The sequence below is a fragment of the Mustela nigripes genome, chromosome 13, assembly GCF_022355385.1.
Source record: "Mustela nigripes isolate SB6536 chromosome 13, MUSNIG.SB6536, whole genome shotgun sequence".
In the NCBI taxonomy this organism is placed as follows: domain Eukaryota; kingdom Metazoa; phylum Chordata; class Mammalia; order Carnivora; family Mustelidae; genus Mustela; species Mustela nigripes.
This window is the reverse complement of record NC_081569.1, coordinates 54,003,280-54,015,474: the sequence shown is the minus strand read 5'-3', so window position 1 is coordinate 54,015,474 and position 12,195 is coordinate 54,003,280.

Sequence of the window (12,195 nt, the reverse complement as noted above, 5' to 3'; positions counted from 1 at the left end):
CTGAGCTGAAGGCAGAGGCTTTAACCCACTGAGCCACCCAGGCGCCCCCTGGCCTGCTCTTTTAGAACTCATGTGTTGGAGACTGGGGAGAGTTATCACTTGCGATCAATCCCCTTGAATTAGCCCCACTTGCACCTGGGGCATAGTCAGCTAAAGAGGAAAGAATTCATTAATACTCTCGAATGTCCCTCGTAATCCTCAGCCTCCAGCACCAGGCAATAGCATGCAACTCTTCAACGACAAATTAAAGGAGAAGGCACGCCCTCTTTTCTGCTTTTCGAGAAAATATACTATGCTATATGGTATTCCTATAACGCGTCATCTAGAAAGGCATCGGACTGGAGATGGGAGTCAAAACAGACTTCGTTTTAATCCTCTGTTTTGCCACCAAGTAGCTCTGTGACCTTGGGCAAGTGACATCCCCTTTTCTGTGTTCACTCTCCATCTGCAGAATGCTACACCAGAGCTAGTTAGTTTTTCTGATTGCTTCCAAATCCAAGATTTTGTGGTTAACTTTTAATCAGGAAATTCTGTTTTTCTTATGACAGACTACTGTCCTCTCTTTCTCCCCCAGCTCAAGATTTATACCCAAACGCCTGAAGCCATGCCCAGAGCCCCACTCATATAGCTGCCTTTGGCCATCAGCAAGAGGAGTGTCCTGCTATTCAATGGGAGCAAGCATGTCAGTGTCATTGAACCCAAAACCTCTGACCTGGAGAGACCATAAGAATGGATAGAATTGCAACGCAGAATTAGCTCAAGTTTTATTCCCCTTAAGGACATAAAAAGCCCCAAAGAGTGTGGATCTAATATGTGGAAATTGTCATGGCAACTCACACCAGGGTCGTAGTATCACTGGAAAGCCAGCATCTGAGAATCGTATTGCCCGTCCTCTGGTTCTCTGGGAGGGAGCTGAGTGAGTCCTTCAGGAGAATGAGAAGGCAGCCATCCGTACAGTCATACCAAATGTCTCCCACCCACACCACCTCCCCAGGGGGTGAAAATATCTTACCGCTATCCTCTGTGACTGGATATAACCTTGCTTTGAGGGTGGAGGGGGTGTTTCCCATTTTGCCTTGACTCATGGGAGGGGCATGTGTGTGCCGCTGGACCATGCCTAGTGTCCCTAGTGGGCAGGTGTCCAGAGAGCTGTGAGCCCCCTGCACTTGTAGACACACTCCCTGTGGGCCCCAGGATGACTCAGACACAGACGGCCAGGGTGGCCAAGGAATGTCTTCCTTTGTGCTCAGGAAGAAGTGGCATGGGACACATGCAGCAGCCACTGTGCCACAACAGTTCTTTAATTCAGGTGGATATGCAACACGGAATGAGCCCCACGATGGGGATGTTGTCTCCCTCAGTGTCCTTGCAGTGTGCGCTTTAATTTGATTTTACTTATATGAGAGTAACTGAAGCATAGGGAGAGTGGGAGGAAGGGCTCCCTCCCACCGTTACCTTCATAACTGAGTATTTATTTTACCATTTTCCTGTCGTAAGTGTATAAAGAAAGCCTGCTTTGTGCAAAACATCGTTGCGGTAAGGAGCAAGAAAGGCTGCAAGTATAAAAATAGGCCTTCAAAAGAGTTTGCAATTTACATCGGAAATCAGATGTGCCTCAGTCATAAGAGGAAGTCAGGCAGAGGAACGCTGGCTTTGGAAGGATACAAAGGGTCAGCCTTCATATCACAAATTGGAATTCTGCTCCTGTGAATTCACTTTTTAATAGTTGGCTGCTTTTGAATAAGTAATGCATGCATACGATATAGACTCCAATGGGGCCAAGTGATATTCCATGGAAAGCATTTGCCCTTTCTCCCAGCCTTTCAGATCCCATCCCCCAATGTGACCACATTTAGTTTCTTATATAATCTTCCAGAGTATTCTGTGTATTTATTTATGTCCTTGTATTTCTTTTCCTCCTTGGTTTACTTTGCATAATGACCTATCTTAGGAATCTTTCCGTATCAGTATGTATAGACTTGCCTCATACCTTTAAATCCGGGCATACTATAGCCCACAGGTCTGTACTTGCTTTGTAAATAAAGTTTTATTGGACACAGTCATGCCCATTCACGTATTCACTGTCTGTGACTACTTTTGTCTCACAATGGCAGGTTTGAATAATTGGAACAGAGAATGTGTGACCTGCAGAACTTAAGATCTTGCTGTATGGGCTTCTACAGAAAACGTTTGCTAACCCCTGCTTTAAAAGGCTGCCTAATAGTCTGTGTGTGAAGTGTCATAGTTTAATAGTCCCCTATTAAAGGATCTATCAGTTATTTCTAATCTTTCATTAAAAATACTGCTTGAATTCATAATACATGCATGTCATTCTCCCATCTGCAAGACTATTTGTAGAAGTACCTAGGAGTGGGATTACTGAACAAGCAATGTCACGGGCTTTTCGTAGCTGTATGTGTTAATCTGGTGGGTTAATGATATAAAGGAAGGCCATGGCCAGACATTAGACCAATAGCAAGAATGAACTGAGAACTCTGTGCTGTGAGAGATGAAATGAAGAACATGGTCTCAAGGGAGAGTGCGTGGTGGCTCTTACCCATAGCCCTGAAATGGGACCATGGGAAGCTGACGGATAGAAAATTTGTTCTGCTATTCAAACAAATTCACTGACCGTAAAAGGACTGTAGAAACCAATGCAATAGCATTCACTCCTGTTAAGGTCACTCTTTGTCCTAATTGCAGACTCCTCCCCCTCCTCCCTCCCTGTTCTCATTCTCTAAAAAGAGCTATGTCACAACCTTGGAGGAGAACATGTGTGACTGTTAGAGCTGCTGCTTATGGGGACAGCTGTGGATATCATAAAGGACACAGAGAGTTTGACTTTGTGCAGACAGGTTTGCTTGATTCTGACTTTGCTAGAATGAACAGGTCTTGGTGATGGAGCTCTGTGTTCCCTAGCCCTTGGAGGCCAGTTCCAGCTCATCTTTAGGTGGAGGGATCTGAAATCAAGAACTTTGGGAAGAAAGTCACCCTTAGAAGACTCGTAAGAGTTCAGATCTTCTCTGTAGAGAATGAGAGGTGGAACCAAGAACCAGGAAAAACTCAGAGCTCTCCTTCTGCCCACTGTGTGCCTGTGTGCCCGTCCCTAAGCCAAGGGTGAGTGGATAGGGATGAATAAGAGAATAACAGCAGCTGATCAAATGGCTTACAGCCTAGGTGAAGAAGCAGATACACTTGCAGTTCCCCAACAGTGAGCACCTTTTATATTTTCAAGAAAAGCACAGCAAGACTTGACATCTGTCAGATATGGCGCAAACAACTCACTCAAAGTAGTTCATTCATAGCTTCAACATGAGATTGAAACACTCCTTTTGATAGCACTGTATCTTTTCAAAGCTAGGTCTTTGGAGGTTGCTGAGCTAAAATGCAAGTAACACACAAAACTCAATATGGAACAGAAGGTGAAGCTGGTCGTATCCGATTTGATTCCAAGTTTGAGAAGCCGTGCTTGTCAGTTACACCCATCCCACTAGTAAGTGATTGGGATTTTTAGGAATGAAATAAACCATGCTTTCTTTTGTTTTCTTCCAGTTAATGTGTATTGTTTCCTTGGATGACTACTAGGTTGTTGGAACAGAAATATTTGTAAAGTTGTTTACACCTAACTATGTAATAAGTGGGACTGTTGGGTGTTTCTCTTGGCCCTGGTACACTGGGAAAATATCACTGAAACACTAAGCACATTATGAACCAAAAAAGTCCAGGAACTTGAGATGGATGCGTACCACTACTTACCAGCATTGTGGCCTTGGAAAGGTTAACACCTTAAGCTCTACCGGGAAGTTCCTCTATTATAAGATAGGGAGAATAGGACTAACTGCCCTGAGGGCTATCCCGAAGGTTAATGAGAGAATGCAAGTCAGGGGCCCAGCACAGGGGTGCCATTCAGTAATCCATAAGAACGGGCAAATAGAGATCCACAGAACTCTGGGAACTACAGAAGCAGTATTTAGTCTCTACCCTAACTATCTCAACCCTTGATTCACTTGTAAGCCTACAGCTTTAAATCAAGTGCTATTGTCATGGGTTATATTGCACTCTCTGTAACATCTGGAATCAACTAAGTCATTCTGAAATCAGAAAATTAGCAGTCTCCCTGAGGTTGGTCATGGTCCTATATGAATGATTTCATTGTCAGTCTTCTGTTAGAGCTTTCCTCCTTACACTAGTTCACAGATAATTTATTCTGTGATTTTTAAAAATAGGGTTTTAAAACTAGGGGTTTAGGATTTTAAAAATAGGGTTTTAGGATCACCTGGGTGGCTCAATTGATTAAGCATCTGCCTTCAGCTCAGGTCATAATCCCAGGGTCCTGAGATTGAGTCCTGTATCGGGCTTCCTGCTCAGTGGGGAACCTACTTCTCCCTTTCCTTCTACTACTCTCCCTGCTTGTGCTCTCTCTTGCTCTGTCAAATAAAGAAATAAAATCTTTTTTAAAAATAAAAATATAAAAATAGGGTCTTAGTAAATCTAGTGATATTTTAAGAGGTAAATTTAGGACAAATGCATCAAAACTATTCTCTGGCATCTCGAAATATGTCTGTGTTTCAAAAAGTCCTCTTGGTTTGACTAGAGTACAGTTTTACTGTGCTTTGTATTTTTAAAAAGCTAATTGGATCTCAGGTTTTTTCCTCCAAAAGATTAATCTATGGTAAGATTCATGACTCCACGTTAAAAAAAAAAAAAAAAAAAAAACCATTTCATTTTGAATGCTACCTTAATTCCAAAGCAGCCACGAAGATGGTTATTTTCACCATTAAACAGAGCCTTCCTGGCCTTTCGGCAAAGCTGCTAACTTTTCTGCCAGTTCCAGATGGGTTTTAAGAACTCATTAGATTTGTTAATTTTAGGGAAGATAAAGCAGATTTAGATAAATAAGAAGGAAAAACCCACACTCTAATTGTCTAGATCACAGGTTCTCAAATGCAAGTTAGGGATACACACCAGTAGACATTTGGCAATGCCTGGGGACATTTTTGGTTCTCACACCTGGGGGAAGATTGGTAGTGTGTATCTAAGGAGTAGAAGCCAGCTATGCTGCTAAATGTCTTATAATGCACAGAACAGTTGCCCGTAACAAAGAATTAATTATCTGACCCAAGATGTTAAGATGACTGAGGTTGCAATATCAATGCTGGTTTCACTGTTACTGCTTTTCTTCACTGAACCACACATTTTCTGGATTCTTTTTTCTAAAACCTCCTTCTCCTGACATGACAAGGGCTTTTTCTCTTTTTTAAAAATATTTTATTTATTTATTTATTTTGACAGAGAGAGAGAGATCACAAGTAGGCAGAGAGGCAGGCAGAGAGAGAGGGGGAAGCAGGCTCCCTGCTGAGCAGAAAGCCCGATGTGGGGCTCGATCCCAAGACCCTGAGATCATGACCTGAGCCAAAGGCAGAGGCTTAACCCACTGAGCCACCTAGGTGCCCCCTGACAGGTGCTTTTGAATGATGAGTTTTGGAAAGTATCTTAACAGTGACTGCAGAAAAATACCAAGTTTTTGTCCAAACCAGTGGTCCTCAACATTTCTACACTTAGTATCGCCTAGAGGGACTTTTAAACCATGTCAGTGTCTGGACTCCACCCTTTGACCAATTAAATCCAAATCTTCAGGGATGGAACCAGATCACAGCATGTTTTAAAACTATCCCAAGTTTAGGGGTCCCGGGGTGGCTCAGCTGGTTGAGTGTCTACCTTCGGCTCAGGTCATAATCCCAGGGTCCTGGAATGGAGCCCCATATCTGGGTCCTTCTCCGTGGGGAGTCTGCTTCTCCCTCTCCCTCTGTACCCCACCCTCCAGTCATGCTCTCTCTACTTGCTCCCTCTCTCAAATAAATAAGTAAAATCTTTTTTGACAAAAGGGGGTGCCTGAGTGGCTTGGTTGGTTGAGAATCCGATTCTTCATTTCAGTTCAGATCATGATCTCAAGGTCCTGGGATTTCATCGTATGTTGGGCTCTATACGCTCAACAGGGAGTCTGCATAAGGATTTTTTTTTTCTTTCTCTCCCTCTGTTTTCTCTAGCTCTCTCTCTCTCTCTCTCAAATAAATAAATAAATAAATCTTAAAAAACAAAACAACTTTCCCAAGTGATCTTTATGTATACCCAGGGACAGGCACCATGGATCTAAACACGTAGAAAAGTTATTTGCTATGCTACTCATGTATCCATAAACAGAGAACTCAGTTATGAGAGGGAGAGAGTGATTTCTATCAATGCAGTGTAGCAATGCCTTCCCCCCCCCCCCAGGGGTCATTTGACTATTTAAATCAAGAGATTTTTGAGATTTTTTTCACTCATGTGGCTTGATCACTTGAGATATTTCACTTATCATGGCTGATCCATGCATGTATAGATAAAATGTTATGTATCTGTAATTTTTTTTTTAAGATTTTTATTTATTTGACAGACAGAGATCACAAGTAGGCAGAGAGGCAGGTGGGGGTGGGGGAGGAGGCTCCCTGCTGAGCAGAGAGCCCAATGCGATCTCAGGACCCTGAGATCATGACCTGGGCTAAAGGCAGAGAGGCCTTAACCCACTGAGCCACCCAGGTGCCCTCATATCTGTAAATTCTTAAGAGTTTTCTTATTCTTTCAAAAAATTATAAGGAAAAGAGAATTTTATTCTGGCTCCCCAAGTCTCTGCTTTCAGCTTTGCTTACATCTAAAGAGGCCAGGAATGTTTTTGTCTGTGGTTCACATGTACCAACTGAACCGGGATACCTCTCAGCACCCTGAAAGGCCAAAATAAAGTTTCCCAATTTACTTTTTCTCTGTCCCTTTCACCTCTACTCCCAATCCCCCTAGCAAATACTGGTCAAGCAGATGGTTTTGTTGTGATGCCCCAGAGGTTAACAGATGTGAATTCTGATGGAATAACAAGAGGACAGACCTTTGCCGTCGCTGCATTCAGACCAAGCACATGGTCTGTCCCCAGCAAATAAATGCTGCCTCATAGGGATTTTAATTTTTTAATTAAAGATTTTAAATTAAAATTAAGAGTTTAAATATTCTGAGCTAGGGTCAAAGACTTTTCAGAATCAGGGCTAAAGTAGAAGTCAATAAGAAAGAACATCACAGGAAATGAACATTTTTTAGTAGATCACCTGCTTCTCATTTCCCAAGAGTTAGGTATTAACATGATAAGGCTGGGAGCTCAAGAAATAAAAAGTTCAGCACCCCACCAGTAGAGAACATTTAGTGTTACCTTCTCGCCCTGCCCAGTACCCTCCTTGTAGGACCCCAGATGTTTGGGGAAGTAGGCCTCTTCTTCTTGAGTCTTTGATAAACTTATAAAAGTGGCTTTATCAAAATGGGGTCTGGGCCCATCGATATGTCCTCAGGGGTCTAAGGGGGTTTTTTTAATAAATATTTTTAATATTATGCTATCACTTGATTCTGAATGGTATGTGTAACCCAATTCTAATCATTTGAATAACTACCTTATGCTTAATATACCACTTGAACCTGGCTTCTGTTTATAATCAAAGCCTGCAAAGGTCACTGATGTTGGAGTCCATACTGGATACCTGATTTAATAGAAATAATTTGATTATTAGTGTTCTTTGCTTTAATGTTTTTATTTTGATGTATAAAAAGGTATCACTTAGAGGCTAATTCTTTCTAGCACTACATCCATATCAGCTGTTCTGCTTCTGCAAATAATTATTTGTTTTGTTTTTTTATTTATCTAAGAGCCATAAGCATATTAATGTTAATACACAGATAACATTTAAAAAAAAATGTCAGGGGGCACCTGGGTGACTCAGTGGGTTAAAGCCTCTGCCTTCAGCTCAGGTCATGATCTCAGGGTCCTGGGATCAAGCCCCGAATTGAGCTCTCTGCTCAGCGGGGAGCCTGCTTCCTCCTCTCTCTCTCTCTGCCTACTTCTCTGCCTATTTGTGATCTCTGTCTGTCAAATAAATAAATAAAATCTTTCAAAAAAAAAAGTTAGTTCGTTTGAGCACTTATTTTTTTCCTTTAAAAATGCTTCACCCATTGGACTTTTGGGAAATGCAGGGCCAGAAGATTTCTTTTAAAACCAAACAAATTGAAACCTCAGATTTTGACTGATACAACCTTGGAGCCTGGCTGACCCAACATAGACTTAGATTTTCTATCCCAATGCCAGGATGAGAAGGTAGATTGTACCAGACTTCCCCCGCCTCCACCAGAAGGCTACTGGCCATATTTCTCTCCCATCATCCCAGGTAGACTTGCTGAATACTTGCAAATAAAAAAAATCTGAAAATAACATTATAAATAAGAATACAGACTGTAAAATTTACTTAATATTGATGTAATTTCAGGACTAATGCTCATAATCCTTTTATCTAAAATCTGCTGGGGGTGCCTGGGTGGCTCAGTTGGTTAAGCATCTGCCTTCAGCTCAGGTCCTGATCCCAGGGTCTTGGGATCAGCCCTAGCATTCAGGATTTGGCTCCTTGCTCAGCGGGGAAACTGCTTCTTCCTCCCCCTCTGCCATTCCCCCTGCTTGCTCTCTCTCTGGTTCTCACACGCACACACTCTCTCTCAAATAAATAGATAAAATCTTTTAAAAAATAAAATCTGTTGTAACCTATTTCACTGCATGACCCCCACCCCCTGCAAAGTCCTCCTAACCAAATACCTTGGGGTGTATTCGGTCTCACAGGTGATCACAAACATCCCTGATCAGATATCATCTGTTGTTTACTGTTTCTTTCTCTGAGCCTCCTGTAGCTCTGTAGAGACTGGTCCTCCCAGGACTACTGTCACTTTGCAGGACACCACCCCTGATGCTCTGGTCTCTGGAGTTCAAGACAGTGAAGTACAAGACTTGTTGTCCACCCCACCCTTTATTTTACCCATTTTTAATGTAATATTGTGTTAGCAAGATACCAAAACTCTTGTGCTTTAACATCTTACAGATTTTCTATTTAAAGGAAAAGGGGGGGGGACCCCAAAACAGTTTTTACCTATGGCTCTCTTTCCCTTGGATCAAAAAGTAGAATTGTGGGAGCCTGGCTGGCTCACTCAGTAGAGCATGTGATTCTTAATCTTGGAGTCATGAGTTGAAGCCCCACATTGGACATAGAGATTACTTTTTTAAAAGTAATTTTTAAAAAAGTAGAATTGCTATCTCAAAAGGAAAAGGGAGAAGACAGTCACTTAAAAGCCAAGGAGAGGGGCCTCAAAAGATGGTGACTCTGCTCATGTCTTGATCTCAGACTTCTGGCTTCTGTCACTGTGAGAAAATAAATGGGTATGGTTTAAGCCGCCCAGTCTGTGGTACTTTGTTACGGTGGCCCTCGCAAACTAATACAGGGAAAAAGAGCTTGAGACTTCGGAAAACTCTAAGTAGTACTGAGGATCCCATTAGGTGGTGTCAGTCTTAGAGTTCTTCAAAATTCTATGTGTAACCAGGAGATTCATCAACAGCGAAACATTAGTTCTCGTCATTGCCACCCCATGACTATGTCTTCTTGGAGTTCCCATCGGCATCTTACTTGTGCCTATGTTATAAAACTATGTCCAGCCTGTCCCTCCACCACCAGACTATGAGCCCCTCAAGGAGGAGGGTGGTATTTGCGTCTCCTTTGCACATCTGGCTCCTAGCACACAGTAGGTGCTCAACAAATGTTTATGGAATAAAGGATTTAATAAATGAATAGATTGATAGAAAAAAATAGAGATACTTTAAACTAAAAGATAACGTGAGGGAGTTTTGGGTCCCCCTCCCCCGCCAGGGGATTTACTATTTACTCCTCTGTTCGGTCAACGTTGCTGTGGCAGCTAGTGACATTGGACCGAGCCACCTAGAAGCCATCACACCTCTGGTAGTCACGAGTGAGATAACTGGTACCCTAACTCAGCAAGCATTGTGGAGGGTTGAGTCAAGGTCCCATGCTCTGGGAAATCTTCTGTGGCTGCCTGTCCCTGGGATGAGCCCACTAATGAATGCCAGCAAGGAAGATGGTAAGCGAAGTAAAAGCTTGGCCCATTCAGACACATTGGTTGTTAAAAGGGTACATCTTCTCCCCTTCTAAACTGCTTTCTCTTTGGGAGCCCCTTGCCTGCTGTATAGACAGTTTACCCAAAAGGGGGCAGCAAGCATTTTCTCTAAAGGGCCAGGCAGTAATTACTTCTGGCTTTGTGGGCCCTGTGGGTCCCAGGGTGCAACTATTGAACTTTACCCTTGTAGTACTAAAGCAACCTTGGACCTTGTGTAATGAGTGTGGCTCTGTTCTAAGAAAACTGTGGGCACGGCAACTGGAATTTCATATAATTTTCACAAGTCACGAAATACCCTTGTTTTGATTTTTTTTCTTCCCCCTACCATTTCAAAGGTGTAAAAAATCCTCGGCTTGTGGGCTGTAGGAAAATGGGTGTCAGGCCAGATGTGGCCCACACGCTATAGTTCGCCTGCTCTTGAGCTAAAGCAGGAACTTCCCCTCAACCTTGTCTGTTTTCTTCTCTTATTTATTTCCTTCCCTGTCTGTATCCAACCTTTTGTTTCTTTCTCTTGTCTATTTCCTTCCTTATCTGTTTCCAAAATTTCGTTCCCTTTCCTTGTCTATCTCCTTCCTTGTCTGTTCCCAACTTGGTCCATTTCCTTCCTTGTCTATTCCTTTTGCTCCAGTAAACAATGATATTCAAATGTGACTATTTCTTAGAAAGCAATGGACTCTCAGATCTGTCATTTACAGCTCAATGTGAATGAGTAAATATCAAGGCCTTTGCCTTAAAGCCTGGGCAGATAGTGAAGATTAAAGATACTCCAAAGGAAGCAAGAAGACATAAACCAAGTTTAACTGGACAAAGCCTTGTTTGTCTGCAGCCTACAAAACAGAGCTCATTTGGGTTGCTGCTCAGGAAAAAGTGATTTCCCACTGAAAAAGAATGAGCGTGTTTCTCTTATCAGAGTAGAGCCCCCGTTTCAAATAAATCAAGCAAGTTGTTGATGATGTCTTGTCCTCACACTTCTATCTGTGCGATTTGCTGACCTCAAATTGTGAAGCACTGGTCTGGGCCACGGGAAAGAGGGAAAGAGGACTCACGACTGACATGATCTGGTGTTGTGCCAGTCTGCACAGAATTAGAAGATGGATTATTGTGGATTTGTTTTCCTTTAGGAATTAGGGCTGGTGCTGGCTTAGCTTCAGGGCAGCCAAGGTATTAACTGAAATGCATTTCTATCTTAACAGCCATATCCCGTTTAGCCACAGTGACTTTGGAGTGACTTCCAAAGCAATCTCATCAGAACGAGTTGGCAGATTAAGGCTAACTTTCATGTCAGAATGGCACGCAAGGAGAAATGAAAATGCACCACATAGGTTTTCCTACTGCAAAAGAAAAAAAAGAAGAAGAAGAAGAAAAAGAAGCAGCGGCAGCAGAAGCGGCAACAGCAGCCAGACTGTGGCAGGTAAGCTAACGAATATTGGTTGAACTTTCCCAATGGATCTCCTTGGGTCAACTAGCTTCAGGAAATGCAAAGCAATATAAAACATTCAAGGCAAGTAAAAATGCTGTCTCTGTGGCTGGTCGTGCACCGTGTTGGAGGCAAGACTGATCTGAAGTCCTTTCTCCTATATCCTTCGCTGTTTGCTAAGTTCACTACACTCGATCAGAGCAAACACATACACTGGGGATGGCTTCCATGATGACTCTCCTCTTCACTGAGAAGTCACCAACCTGTGGGAGCCTCCGCTTCCTCATCTGCAGAATGGGGCTTAGACTCCCCATCTCAGGATTATGATAAGGATTACACAAGATAACACACGTGAGGATACCTTATAAACTGCTCAGACTGGCTTTCATTTTACCCTTTCTCCTTGCTTGGAGCCCACACAGGAATGTGTCCTCCGCTGCAGGGAAACTGAGGAACGGGCAGCTGAGTCAGCTACCCAGGCAGTCTTCTTGCCTCTTGCCCTATCAGTAAGTACTTGCCAAAAGGATGTGTGACTGGGGCAGGAGACAGCAGATGTAAAGAAACAGTTGATTTCTTGAAGGGCCAGGACTGGAATTTTTTTTTTTTTTCTGATGTAATTCAATTTGTTAGAAGCCCTTCATTTTTACCTGCCATATCCCTGCCGGGCCAATTCTGTACAGATCACCTGTCCTATTTTTCAAATACACAGAGAAATCCCCAACACATTACCAAGCAAATAGGCACACATGCTTGGATAAGCC